Raw genomic sequence first — 15,423 nt, forward strand, 5'->3', positions numbered from 1 at the left:
AGCCTAAAGAAATGGTTTGGTTCAGTTATTGGAAAGTGAAGGTTATTATTATTATTATTTCATCTAGGATCTTTTAAGAACTTAATATATTGTGAGTCACTTTCCCTATTTTGTGTTATTTTCCATTTTCGTAGCACCTCCCTTCCTGACTTTAGCAAAGCAAGTTCCTAAGTACTGTGAGAAAGGCTGTGCTCCTAACGATAACACTGATGATGTTTGCAGAGCTGGGAAGCCTCATGAGAAAACTTGTTATGCAGATCCAGAGGGATCAGATAAGCTTATTCTACTTCAACAGGATCAAAAGTGGAGCCATACTTTAAGAAAAGGACTTGATATGGGGTTTTTTCAGATTTTTGAGTCTGTTTTAAGCGTGCATGAGGAGGAGAGGCTCAGCTGACACGAATCACGTTGAGGGAGCTCTGCCAGGCTACATCTGCTTAATACCGGCTGCTGTAAAGTTCTCCCAGTGCTCTTTAGATAATAATTCAGCACATTGAAGAACTTTGGACTAACTCAGTGGAATTGCCTAAATGATAATATATATTAAGGTGATTTTTAGCATCTGCAGACAAGGATATTTGTTTCTTACTTCATGTAAAGAAGTTAGAAAGGGTTCAGAGGCAAACAAGTGAGGAAAAAAAGACACATTGCCCAGAAGCATGCTTGAGAAAAAAAATGAATAGAATTTTGTAGAATTCACCATTCAGTGCTTGCTTAATCAACACTGGCAAGTAGTGACCAGTACACCTTCTAATCAAGAGGGGCTTGAAGAAGATTACCTAGCATTTTTTGTATAGCACTGACTTTATAATACAAACACAACGCTTGGAACAATGCACCACAGTCTGCTTCCTTGTTTCTTTTCTTTTTTTTTGTTTTTTTTTTTTTTTTTTTGTTAAATATTAGTGACCATTTCAACAGTTTTAAAATCAGAACAGGTAGCACTTGCATATAACAAAGATTATAGATTTTCCCACTTACTCCTTTAGACTGAATACTTTTGATGCTTCTAGCCATTTATTTCCTCTGTTAATGTGCTTTGCAACAAATGGACTATATTAAGTCTATCATCTGGTGAATATGTTTGATTAGCAGCTCAGTAATTTCTATTATTTTCTTTATACTTATGATCTCTTCTTTCTGTACAATATATACATCCTTAAATCACATTTTAGCAAATATGCCAGACTTCCTGCTTTTTGTGGTAGCCTACTGGTATGAATAGTGTCATAGTTTACAACAGATCCCAGAAACCCCGAGCAGGCTTGATGGCAAGATCTCTGTCTGCCCTGATTTACTGGCGCATTCTAACAATTTTTGCCAGTGTCGGCTTTCCATGAGCAGCAGATCCAAAACTCCACGTGGTCCACAAAGCTTGGCTGCATAATCCTGAGCCAAAGAAAGTATTTTTGAATTCTTACACTCTATGCTACTCTATCCTTACTTTCTAAGTATTAATAACATTTGGTTATATAGTAGCTGTAAGTATATGAAAGAAGAGAACATCTGGCTCTGCTTTATGAGTTTTTATTTATGACTATGCAGAGAGTTGTGATAATTCTGTGGAGGTTTCACTGTAATTTTCATCAACAGCAATCTCCTGAGGCTACCAGATGTTTTGATGCCAGATCTTATCTGTGAAGACACCTTAACTTTATCTTAGTTCCAGTTTCCATTCTGGGCTTCACATTCTAGTACTTCTAATGAAAAATTTTTTGCATACCACTGTGTTTCAGTTGTATACACTAAATTTTTACCTTGCTGTCAAAACCAGAACAGAACATAAAGGAAGCAACTGGAAACTGTCCTCCTTTTAACAGCGAGTAAACAATTCTTCCTTCTTTTAAGAAGTCCTTTGTGGCTATTTCATGAAAGGTGCTATCTATGTGACAGCAATAGGCAGTAAGGTACATGAGAAGCACCTGGTACAGGTTTTGCAGTTCTCGAGGCATTGTTACAAGCAGATACACACCTAGCTTCCCAAAAGCGTTAAAGGCAGAGGGACAGATAATAAGCTTTTGTCATTTTTTCCTAAGAAATCCAGTGTTCTACACATTTTCAAACATATGCTAAAGACTAAGAACAGAACCAACCTAAAGGAGGGGAACAGAGGGGAGATAGGGGCTGGTGTCTCGGGCGGCAGCTGCTGGAGACCTTTGGCAGGAGAGGGTGGCCGAGAGGGATGTAGGTGCCGGGAGAAGGTGGGAGCCCTTGGCTCCGTCTCTCCCTGCACTGGGGGAAAGGGGGAAATTGTGGTGATTAAAGATGATAAGGAGGAACCTAGAGTCTGCATGAGCTCCTTCAGATGCTGCTGTCTGTTATAGCCTTGCTCTTTCCCAGCCATAAATATCCCCGAACAGCTCCACCCCCTGATCATCCCTGCTGCCTCCCTTCAGGCAACACCCTCTCTGCTCCCAGTGTTTTCGTGACAGCATGTTTTTCCCGATATATTTTATCCTATTCTAAGTCCTCCTATCTCCCGACAGACTCTGCTCTGCTAGTTATACATCGGACAGAACCTAAAGTGAAGTGCGGGATGACTTTGACCAAAGGAAGCTTCCCTGAGGCTGAGGAAGGTATATTTGGAGACTGGTGCTAATGGAACTGGTTTTATTTATCTTTTTGAAAAAATTGAGAAGCTACTCACACAGTAATGCACATCTACTGTTGTCTTACAGCCAAAGACATTCAGTCTGTCAAGAAGACATTCAGTATAGAAACCTATCTTGTCCTGTGGAACTGACATAGTTATTTTCATAAACATGTTCACTTGTCATAATGGTAATGCAACACCTTGAGAAAATGACAGTACACATATATTTGTACTGCTAATTTTACTTGGCGGTGTGTTTAAGGGGAGCAGTTGAGGAATACAGCCCGGTCAGCAGAAGATCAGGGGTATTGGTATGAATCAATAATTTTTAGAATGTAAAGCAATTGGATTGCATTTTACTACTAATGAAAGGTCGGCAGACATGGTCAAAAGAGTAATAGAAATCTAAATTTAGATTCAGGGCAATTTTAAAATTGCGGTGTAGTTCCTGTGTTGCCCTCATTTTATTGCTTTGCTGTATACACGTATGTCTTTTTAGCAGTTTGATTCATCATTATTCTATGCCTACTGTAATCTAAATAGAGATAAAAATACTGAATCTGTGCAAAAGTTCTCTCTTTTATTTTCTGTCAGAAAAGCTAGCAATAACTACAAGAATGTTCATCAATTTTCTACCTTCTTTTGTAATTTGAAATGTCATCCAAAACTTTACTTATTTTCAGAAATGTGAGGGATTTGAGGAAAACTTCTGGTATTTTCTTCTGTCAAATGTAAGAAATTGAAAAGGGAAGCAGAAAAAAAAAAGGTTTTTTTCTTCATTATAAAAGTTAACTATTGTAACTGTCTTAACTACCTGGCAATGCATGTAAATTTATTTAAAATAGATATAAGCTAGAAATAATTAAAATGTAAAAGTACTTTGACCAATTTCGTAAAACATAATATTTGTTAAAAGAACAATTCTTTAAAGCAAAACATTTGTATTACTTTAGGTAGGAAATGACTGGGAGTAAGTATTTATTTGTGGCAGAGGAAATGAAAAGACCTGAACCATAAATGTAGCTCCGTTGTTTAACACACGATGATTACATTTTACTGCAACCTCCCCAGCTGAAAAAACAGGACTATTAAATCCACACATAATTTGAAGAGCTTCAAGATCACAAATAACAGCGCCTATATAATTAAAGGATGTTGGTATTACTATGTATCTGCATACTTTCAGTTCTAGGGTGAGAGCAAACTGTGAAATCCTCTGTCCAAATTTCATCTGTTAAAGCTAGATCTAGCAGAGAGACAGTGCTGTGAAAAGACAGGTCCGATCTAGAAACCTAAGATTTTAGTTAATGTGTTACTAAGTAACCTAAGGTGTTTTGAAATAATATCAGATTTCCTTCTGACTTAGTCCTTTAGGTACATTGTGCTCAGTCTTTGTTCTCACAGAAAACTAAATTTGGAAGGTGAATCACCTGTTTCAGGAGGAAGTGATTATTTGTTAGTGACCGTGCATGTTCCTTGAGATAGAGCTAGATCCTTCATGTTAATTTAAATGCATTTATCAATGAAGGTATCATTGATAGTGCTTCTGGCTGTGAGAATGGAGTAGAAAAACCATTTCCTGTTCAAGCTCAATAATGTTCCGTGAGGAATGTCAGAAATTTCCTCTAATTCCACAGTTTTCCCCAGCGGCCAGAATTTACTGACCCTCGTGACAAGGGAGACCCAGAAACCATGACAGCAACATGTCATGACAATGAACTAACATGACACCAAGTTCTCTGTATCAAAACGGAGGTGAGGTAGTACAGATACATGCATCGAAGATTAAGAGATGGTAATGGACAATATAATAGAAATTAAAATGAAGCAAATAATCCAATTGCTTCTTAATTAGTCAAGACTGACCCAGAGAAATCAAAACTTTCAAGTGCAGCTTGGAGTTTGTGGACAGACCGATTTCCAAGGACCTTCTGTTTTGTCTTGTAGCGCTCTCACTGACAAGGCACATTTTTCATCTTTGTCAGTGTCAAAATGTGTATCAGCCGCTGCAGCAGTCAGGCCGTGCTCGCTGAAAACTCAACAGAGAGTCACCTGCACCTGCAAAGCTGGTAAAGTCCTCAGCTAAGCAGCAGTCTTGCAATGAAATCACATACGTTGTAAGGGAGTAGGTGCCCTCAGATGTACAGCCTTCCCTCTGTTTCTGCTCACAAAACAGGAAATGACCAGTATGTTCAGAGGCAAAACAACAAAATTCATTGAAAATGTCTGCAAAAAAATTAGCATTGTACTCTAAAAATATGGCTAATGGAAGTGAATGAGGTCTTCAGCTCTGAGGCCCAATTTTTCTAGCATGTCATTTGTACAGGCTCTTCTGTAAGAAATTAAATGCCTGACTTGCATTGCTTTTTCATTGCACTTCTTTAAGATGTCAAATGGGAAAAATAAAGGGAAATTTTGAAATCCGTTCATCTTTAAATGTTTAGTAGGGTTCCACTCCCCATAATGTAACGAAATGTCCAAATATAGGTAGGATGGAAGCAAAGATTGTTATTCTCTCTTAAAAATATAGAAAATGCAATAGCAGTTTTGCTGAAGTCTAAGCTTTTACACTGAGAAAATAAAAAGGACTGTTTTGTTTCAACCCAGATCCAAAGACTTTTAATTGGTTAGTTAATTGGAAACGCTTAACATTGAATGGTATTTCCTAGCAATTCCCAGGGTGTTGTTTGGGAGTGCACCCTTCCCTGTGAGCTGAACTCCCTGGAAGACTACACAGCCCAGGACATAATGAAGAATTCCCTTCTGATCAATGTTGTGTTATATGCTCTGAGATGAGCAGAATTAAGGAGAGAGAGTTTGGTGAAGTGGCTTGCTCTTCAACTCCTGTAAAGCATTGCAATTTAACATACTTAAAATGGAATGTTGTGCATCAGCCCTGGCCTGAACTGGAAGCTTTCTTTTGCTCAGCGCTTTTGAAATGAAACGTTTCAGCATACCTGAACCACAACTATTGGATTTTTTTACTGTGGGAAAACATCTGGTATTCTAAATTTGTCTAGGCAAAGAGCAAGCGTTGAAATAGACATCTTCTCCTGGGTTGGAAATTTGAAATTTGGTTAATGTTAGGTAGGGTGGAAATTCTTGTTGGGATATAGTCTGAGCTATAGTGATATTACAAAGTGAGTAAAATGCCTGCTGCAACATGTCTGTATTTGTACTTCTCACCGTCGTACAGGGCAAAGGAGAGAAGTACTACTGAACATTAATGAGACTGTGTTCCTCAGGAAAAGGCATTGCTGGCTCTGGGCTCAGACGTTGCTGGGGCTAAATGCGCCGTTTAAGCCCATAAGTGGAAGGGCAAAAGTCATGTTTTTAGGATCAACCGTTAGGCTGGTGCTGAATATTGCTGAAACTAGCAGACCTACCCCAATGACTGCCAAATAATAATAGAGCCCCAGGCACTAGAGCAACTGAGATTATGGCAAGCAATTTCTTGCCTTTATAAACTGGAACGATTATATTTTAAAGTGTCAACAAAAGTACCCTTGTTTAAATTGTCCTCAGGAATACCACTATATGTTTCAGTAACTTGATTTGTGATCCATACAACCAAGAAACAATGTTCCGATTTATACGTGTCAAAACCAGATAGTATTAATAAAATTACGCTTTTCACTGCAAATGTAGCTGGTTCCAATGCGTTGGTAAATGTCAGCTACTCCAGTCTCAAATGATGTAAGTGAGCATAAGGTCATTGATTTCAATGAAGTTATGCTAAATTATATCAGTTTAGTAATTTGGTCCCATATAGTCCTTAATCAGAGAAAAGAATACAGATTTGTGGAATTACTTTCCTTCATATCTCCTCAATTGCTCTTCTTTGCTGGATTTATGAGTAATTGACTCATAAAACACTCTAAATTAAATGAAATGTAATAACTGAGTACCACCTTTGCATCTGTAGCTCAGAGATTGTTTTAATGAATTATTCTGCTGGTTTTTCAGTGTAAGTCTACCAGATGCATCATCATCTGTGAACTTCCCTGTTTCTTCCCACACATGAACAAATGGATTTGGGAGCACTGTGTTGTAATAAGTGGGCCCTAAACCCCCAAATTCTCTACTGGAAGGCACAAGCAACCAGGTACGTTGCTTACCAGGAAAATTATTGGAACTTGCTATCACTGACTTAGAGAGAACTGCCCAAATGAGCAGGAGGAATAGTCCTGCTTCAGTAAATATCAACTTCAAATGCAATAACTGTTTACTTGGGATAATGATTTTTTTTTTTTTAATTTATTTTCCTGTGAATATAAAAATGCTGCAGCCAGAAGTTGAATCTTGGACATATGCTGAAGCAATTTTTTTATGATGTGTTCACTATAAAAAAAAGACTGTAACTAAAAAAGATTGGACAACATAAGTCTCTGCAAAGCTTCTTTTTTTTTTTTTTTCATGAGATATACATTCAGTCATTCAGTATTTGGAAAGTTTCAGAATAGATTTGATGCTATCATATTTAGTTTAAAATATGCCACAAGGCAGACCTGGCTTCATTTCACATAGGAAAACTATGCTATAGATTCAGAGAGTTTCCATAGATTCAGAGAATTTACTATCAGGTAGATTTACCCAAACATTCAACTTACGTGGACCTTCTCCAAGCTTCACCCCAATTATTTGGATTATAATTGTCATGTTACAACTTTAAATATTCAATTCCAAGTCAAATTTTAAAACAAAAATAGAAATAAGACATATAACTAAATTTGAAAATATGAGGTGCTGAAAATGTACTTACCTTTTTTTTGATGATTGGCTTTTAGGTAGTCAAGCACTCCAAATCAAGTTTTTACAGGTTTTTGCTGTATGTTTGTTATCATGGCAGCTTGTCATACTGTATGTCGTAGAGTTTTTACCCGCCCTGCCCTGTGAGCTGAGCTGCACCTGCAAGCCTTTACAGAGCTTGTATCCTAGTATAAAAACTACAATTAAACTATAGTATCAGTTGGACTAGTCAAGAATAGCTTACCAAATCGTCATCTTTAAGCCAACAAGCTTTGTGAAATTATACAGTTAAAATCTGTGGCAAACAAAAGGTTGCACGGCATTCATTTAATGGATGAGCTGTTGAGCAGAACCACCTCTCTCTGGGTAAACAGCCTGGCCTAGATTAGTTTCACAGCTTCACCATAATTACATTATTGGCTACGATAAAGTGTTGGGCAAAGCAAGTGAAAAACAAAATCACCTCGAAAGAGAATATTTAAACTAGGAGGCAGTCTTTGTATTAGAAGTTACTTTCATTTCCTTTGGCTAAATAATTCTTTTGTGATAGTCAGTTACGTATAAAAATAGCCTAATGGAGTAAATGCTATGAATTTTGGAAGCTGCACAAGTGTTATCAGTAGAAAATAAATAATTGCCAGAGAGTGTACCAAGATAAGATGATTCACAGTTCTAAAATTCTGACATACTTTGTTAAAAGGGTGTTTTGTAGTAAAAGTTCATTGTACCCTTCCTCATTTTAAAAGAGTATTTTTACAAAGCTAGACTCATTTAGATTTTAAAAATGGTGGAAGAGAAAATAGTGACAGAATTTAAAAAAAAAAAAAAATATTTGGCTACTTAATAACACAATGAAGACAGATTATGTCAATATTTTTATTGATTCTTCTACTCATATTTTTTGCTAATCTGAGAAGTGTTTTCCTTCTGGCGAAGCTGCTATCACGATGTGTTGCAACACAGCACGCCAGAAACAAGCAGCAAAACGTGAAGTGACCCCAAACATACTATCCCCAACCTGCCAAAGATGTGCAAAAGTACTGAAAAAAAGAAAGAAGCTTTGTTTTGTTCTCTCTTTTTCTACGGGTGAGAATAAAGTGAAATAACTTTCACAGTTGTGTTATATGTCAGAAACTCAAGCCATATTTTGGAAAGGCTTAGAAGGTACATGATAGAGTATAGTTTGGAATAAATGTGGCATGCTGTGATCACACAAGTAGATATGATAAAAAATGCTCCCTCGTTTTCCTCATTAAGACAGGTTAAACAACTACATTTCACTGATCGACAGTCACTAATCACCTAAGTGAGAAAAAGCAGCCTATACCTATTTTACAGTTAGGGTAACATGGTAACATTTCTTTCATATGCAAGCCTATAAAAACACATCATGATGAAAATAACTTTTGATTAAATAGATGCCAGTGCATTTCTTGAAGATTGTATGGATTGGTTGGTTGTTTTTTTGTTTGTTTTTTTTTTTTTTTTTCTGACGGATGCATGTTGAAAATCCACACTGGTATCAGGAGCTGAAGAAAGCAGCTCTCCTTTGGAGGCAATCAACTGCGTATCAGCTCATACCTGGACTGCCACTATTAAAAGCCTTTCTTTAGCAGTGTTTTAAGGATGAAAGAGAGGTCACACAAAATGTAAATGATAACATGCATGGGTTTTGTAGGTATAGGTTTTGTGTATTGAAGAATGTTTGCACAAAGGCTGCCCAACTCATTTAGTACCTTTGGTGAAAGGACATGAAGAACTGATTAATCTTCTCTGGCTTGTTATTTTTTTTTCTGTCAGTATTTTTTTCATACACATTTGAAATGCTGGGTTTATCTATAATGCTTTAAGAGAAGTAAAGTTCTCCAAACAGCTTGTTTTCTGGGGATGCCACATGATGGATCAAGTTACCACTATAACATCCTCTTCATAATGCAAGACTACACAGGAGCTCTGTTGGATGACTAGGCTTATTCATTTGTTTTTATCAAAGTAATGACTGAGATGTAATGACTTGACTGAAGAAAGAAAACATACAGTTAGAATTATAGCTAGTATTGCAGCGAGGAAGGTTAAACATGATGAAAATTGTTTCTAGGTTATTTGGAAATATTCAAAGATGGAATAGAAAAGCAAAGCAATCTTGCTGCTGACAGAAGAATGGATGAAAAAAGCAATTAAAAGTTGGAAATCTGAAGGAAAGATGACTAAGGTATAAACAAGAGTTTTCTTTTATGATTTTTAAGGGACTAGAGGGAAAATAGCTGTTATAAAATCCAGCACATTCATTAGAATATTTAGTCAGGAGTACTGAATATCTGAGAAGGTACAGCAACTTTCTAAACTATTAGACCATGACATAGTACAGGTTGTGGTTTAAAAGCCGTTTTCCAGAAAGACCACTGATGGGCAGATGCTAACAAGAGGCATTGTAGTAGATTCGTGAAGTCAAATTCACGTCCTTAAACCACTTCTTTATCCTACCTGAGAGTGCAGACATCATTACTGAACTTAAAAGGTCTTTCACACCCGGTTGTCCAACAGACACAACAGAGTACAAAGCTGTGCAGGCTCAGAACCTCTTCTGTTACAAAACTGCCCTTCTGTTATCACATACAGGAGAATAATGGTGAAAATCAAAAAGGTAAATAGGCAGAAGTCTTTTGAAGCAAGATAATGTTATAGCACCAGCTGCCCAATAAGCTGTGTAGGAAATTACTACATTTTAAGTAGCGTGGATTAAAATATGTTGTGAAGTGTGTTGGAGTGACCACAGAATAGCTTTGACTGCTTTGGCTCCTGAGTTGCAGTGATAAATATTGCTATGTGCTTGTCTAGTTCTTTCCACTTTTAATCATGAAACTGTCTTTCATGATGCAATCTGGTTTACACAGGACACGTTTTTATGAGGTGTTTTCTGTTAAAGTAGGTTGAACCTGTCTCTGTAACCAGAGTTCTCTTTGACTTTCCTTTCCTAAAATACTTGAAGTGGTCATTAGAAATAAGCAAGTTCTTGCTTCTGATGTATTGTAGTAATACAGCCATAGCAGACTGCTTGTAGGAGTAAAATAAAACAATACAACAATTGCATCGAAAAAAAGAAGCAGGGGATGAATTTAAACTTAAAAATATATTTTGGTGAAAAAAGTCTCAGGAAAAAATTCAAGTAATGTAATCCCACCTCCTCTCTAGTCAGGCTGCATTTCAAACCTTGAAAATGTAGAACAGTCACTCAAAAAATATTTCTCACACATTAGGCTCATGAGAAAATTATGAGAATGTCAAATCTCCAGAAGAGGAGCTGTGAATCACAGCCTGTAATAGACCAGAGAGCAGAAACTGTGGAAAATACTTTTGCTTGGGATTTGTTGTGAAGATGGTCATGCTTATAGACTAGTTTCTTAAAGAAACTCAAAGTATCTATTTTCTCAAGGGCTGATTCTTCTTCTCCCTTGGTTTTGTTATTCTGACATTCTGATTCATCTCAATTGCCTTTCATTTACCTAGCAAAGAGAGAAGAGGTAAGTCAGGCTTTCTAAATTATCTGTCAGAGAGAGGGAAATAGCTAGGCAACTGTCAGAATTGGAAATAGAGTTTTTCACTCATTTCAGGTTCAACTGCCAAAGCATGGAACCAGTGCTGATGTTAATATGTTAGCTGAAACTTTAGGAAAATAATCAAAAGATTTAAGTCCAGATTTGGAGCTATGTTAAAATTTACTTAGTACTAGAGGAGGACTGGGTCAGACTCACCAACTGGCAAAGTGCCCCTCCAGTTTAAGTTATGGAAGCTGAATGGCTACGGTGACAAGTGCCATCAGGGTATTGTTTCCAAGAGACGGTGTCCCAGCAAGAACTGGCACAGCTAGAAAAGCACTGCCTGGGGTCAAGAATAAACTGTGATGCAACAGGCAAGGTGCAGTCCTGTTTGGTAACTGGCAATGGATGGGGCAACAGGCTGTAGAGGAATTGCTGCTGCTGGGCAAGGTCTCGAAGGGTTATGGTGCTGGCCACAGCAGGAGCAGGACTATAGCTGAGTTTGAGCAAATTAATTTTTAATTTAGCCAAACATTCTTTTTTTTTTATTTAGCTATCCTGACCTGGAGCACTGGCCAGCCATGAAAACCAAACAATGCAGCAAAGTAGGAGAGAGGTCACTCTAGGAATGGGACAGGAATTAAAGAAAAATGAAAAAAAGGTTGTGCAAGCTATAGAATGAAAATTAAAGAAAGAGAGAACTGTAATTTACAAGCTGTGGGCTAAAGAAGAGAGTATAAAAATTGCCCATCAACTGTATTTAGGTTTAGCTCTATACTTTTGAGTTATTATATGTATTTTATGCTTTCTGCTTCTGGTACAATTATGTCATCAAATATTAGTGCATTAAAGTAATTTTTGTTTCTGGAATGGACTGTCAGCATTTTGGCAAGCCAGCCATACTGCTTCCAATGGCTGCTGTTTGTCAGAACGCTTCAGGAGAGGCAGTTTCTCTTAAACTGTGTATTTCACACCCTCTTAAATCATCAGGACACTGGCTTTTCTGTTCCCCAGCTACGATCCATCTGGCAATAGGATACTCACTGGCAGGCATACGAGGGAGCAGTGAATGGAAAAATATTTTACAATGAGTCTTTGATGTTTGTAGACAGTTCAAAGTTCCTCCCATTCTGAGTATGAATGAATGGAGGGAAAAGGGAGGTCAGTGTCATGGGTCTGAAAAGATTCATCGGTTCACCAGCCGCAATTGCATGCAGAGGCTGCTCCTCCTGTCTCCCACAGTTTCCCTCTGGGGAATGCTTGTTGTTTTTTTGCTGAAGTGGAGCTTTTTTAGAGAAACCTGTTGCTAAGTGTCACTGTTGGATGTAGGATGTAGAAGGGTGTTAACTGAGGTACAGCCAAAAGCACCCACAAGTAAGAAGTGTCTGGTCTTAATCTGGTGAAGCGTGTCCATTAATTTATCTGGCTTGGGATTCAAACTCTCTGAGTAGAAGCAATATTGCAGCACTCCATGATTAATTGCAGGTATGCTAGGGATAATCATCATCTTTACATAAGACTTTTGCTTTCCCTCTGCACTTTAAAGGTCTTGCATAGGCCTTACTTTCATCCTCTTCATGAGAATCCCACCCACCTGGCACTTCTGGCCTGTGTATCTCAGGAAAGTAAAGAGTCAAAGATTTGTGAAGATGCTCCAGGTTACCTTTCCTGTGCATCTGCAGACAATCTTTTGCATGGTGACCAAGAGAAAGGATGACCAAATAAGTCTTTGCACATACCAAATCCAGGCACATTTGAGCAAACTGAGATTGCCAGCTATGGTCTTTCCGATAGCAGACCCACCATGAAAGACCAAGCGTGACTCATGTGTTGCTAAGACACATAAAGACTGGGATGTGAAACTTGTTAAGTCAGTAATTGAAACTTGAATAGATGATGGGGAGAAAGCACTGGATACATATTGTTAAAGGACAGACAAAAGATTTTAATGTCATTAAGTGATAATGTATTTAATAAAACAAAATGCATTTGATCAAATGTATTTGATTCTAAGTCCAGGCCATTGGATTAAGGTTGACAGCAATAAGAATAATTCCCTTGTTTGAAGGACTGGAATTTTTTTCTTGAATAATATGTCTGGTATTGGGGAAGATGTGTATCAGACACAGCTTTAAAGTAAAGAAATGTGATACCTCAGAGAAAGCAGACTTATTTCCATATGCTTCATTAGCAATTGATATTTTAAATTTCTTCTTTTACTTCTGCTTGATTTTTACGGTAATATTAATTGTAAAAATAATTCCTTCCTCTACAGATTTGCAGTTGGTATAACGGAGGTCTGATCTGGAAAGACTCTTGGAATGCAGGATGTGCCACTTCCTCTATGAACATGTTGGTGGTCTCCAGACAGGATAAACGAGAAAAAAAGTAGCTACTTCCACTTGCTGCTCATAGAGGCCAGATGGCCAGATGTCTCAGCCACCATTTGCGGTGGACAGTTATTTTGAGTCAGTCACATGCTGTGCTAGATCTGGGTAGGATTTAATATCCTTGTTACTGTAGGGAAAAAAGATCTGTGACCCCATCTCTTCTGTGTGCCAGGGTCTACTAGAGGAAGAGCTATGGCTACGCATGGATGTGCTTTGGTAACCTAAGCACAAACCAGAAAAGAAATAATGATTTCAGGCAGTGATTTACAGAAACTCTGTGAAGGCATGTCCACAGGATCAAGAGACCCCTGAGCTAAGAAAAACCTCTTACCTACTGCAAACCTTGGCTGTGCTGCTTCCCAGATGGTTACGTTCAAATGGTGAGTGTTCCCACACTTAGCTCATGGGTCTAAAAACAAAGTTTATTTAATGCAGAAACAGTGCAAGTGAATCTTATTGTTTTATTTTTGAGTTGTGCTTGGCCTCCTTCACAATTTATGTCTTTTCTGTACAAAGGCAGGGTGGGATCCAGCTGCTCCACAGACAAGCTGTCACACAGCTGGCCACCTAAACCACACTGGGCCGTGCTGGTAAAGAAAATTTCTGGCTGGTTCTTCCCGGTTATCCTGGCAGGCTGTGTGTTTGTTTCATGAACTTTAAGATCTTTAAATATTTACTTGGCTCTTTGCTTTCCTATTAGAAAATGGTGAGGCAGTTTGTTTCTAATATCTGCCAGGATCTCTTCAGCTTGTGAGGTTACCTTTCCTTAAATTACTGAGCATGATCTTTACAGAGAGGGATGAGGAAGAGGTCACGCCGCTGTAAGGGTGAACCCGAACCTCAGATCAAACAACGCTGTGTTGGTGTTGAAGCTACAGAGTCATCCTGGGGTTGTATTTTCAAAGCGTCTCTGAGGAGTTACACTCCATTTTAAATCCCATTAAAAATTAGCAGCCTTGTTAAACATCTCTCTCTCTCCGTGGTATTTTCATAGTGTCGCTCAGCAGGAAAGGGAGGCTAATGGGGGCGAGCAGGAAGAAGCACCATCACAGCTGAAATCCTGGCCCCTAAAAGAAGGTTGCTCTTTCTGGAGATGGGATATGGTGTTGCGAGCCCCCAGTGTAGGGGTCCTCTCCCCCACCCCCACCTTAAGCCATAACCACCAGTGGGGGTGGTGATGGCTGCATTAGGCTTAGGCTCGACTTTGGGGGACAGATGGCAACGTGGCTGTCTGGAACAGTGACCCAGACAACTTGCTGGCTTGCAGATGTCAGTCAATCATCTTGCTCTATAAATAGGGGAGAGTCCAGGGCCGTTGAGCTCTCCTGCGCAGCAGCAGGCTGCTCGCCAGGATCTCCCTTTGAGCAGGGACGCCCCTCAAGGTTACTCCTCGAGCTGAGAGAGTCCTTGCCACAACAGATCCTCAGTAAGTGACTAATAGCATGCTAAACTTTGAAATCTTAGCTAAGTGATATAAAGGATTGATTGCGCATACATAATCCTTTGGACATAAACTGTTGATCGTCTGGGATTAGGATTGTATCCAGGCTCACCTAGACTCCTCTCTGAGTAGGAGTTCAGAAAGCAAGAGGGTCCTTTCTGAACCTCATGACTCAATGGGAGAGTCTCCCTGACAGTTTTGTCTGACCCCATCCTCTATGCAGTAAATAATCCAGTGTAATTTACCATCGAATCTTGTTAAACCACTGTCGCGTTTATTATCATGAAATTTTGTTAAATCTCTCTTTTATATTAATAAACATATTGTTGCTTCTCTATTGCGACTGAAATGTGTGACTCTATCCATGACACCTGGGAAGAGTGTCAGAAACAGCTGGGAAGAAAGGACAGGAATGATGGCAAGGTGGGATGGTAACTGAAACTGTAGGAAAGTGGGAGGGGGGAATGGCGGAGATGCCAAAATGAATGGTGAACAAGTGGAGCACATGAAATTAAGTTGGATACTTCCTGGAGAGAAGAAAACGTTGGATGATCTACCCTGTTCAAGCAGTATTAGACTATCTGTCAGTCATTACCGCAAAAGGTCTAAAGACTACAGGTTGACAAGACCTTAATGCTATTTTTTTTTTTTGCACTTAGAAGATTTTAAATACATATATATATAAATGCAAAGATGCAAAGAAAGCATAATTTG

General features: G+C 38.5%; 1 long non-coding RNA gene across 1 annotated transcript; it reads left to right on the forward strand.

Annotated features, from left to right (window-relative positions):
• The first annotated feature begins 2,408 nt into the window (after positions 1-2,408).
• On the forward strand, positions 2,409-14,974 carry LOC129204916 (uncharacterized). Its single transcript, XR_008576533.1, has 3 exons — positions 2,409-2,576; positions 6,560-6,698; positions 13,154-14,974. It is a non-coding gene; the product is annotated as an uncharacterized LOC129204916 (long non-coding RNA).
• Positions 14,975-15,423: the final 449 nt, after the last annotated feature.

This window comes from Grus americana, chromosome 3 (assembly GCF_028858705.1).
Source record: "Grus americana isolate bGruAme1 chromosome 3, bGruAme1.mat, whole genome shotgun sequence".
Classification (NCBI taxonomy): Eukaryota; Metazoa; Chordata; class Aves; order Gruiformes; family Gruidae; genus Grus; species Grus americana.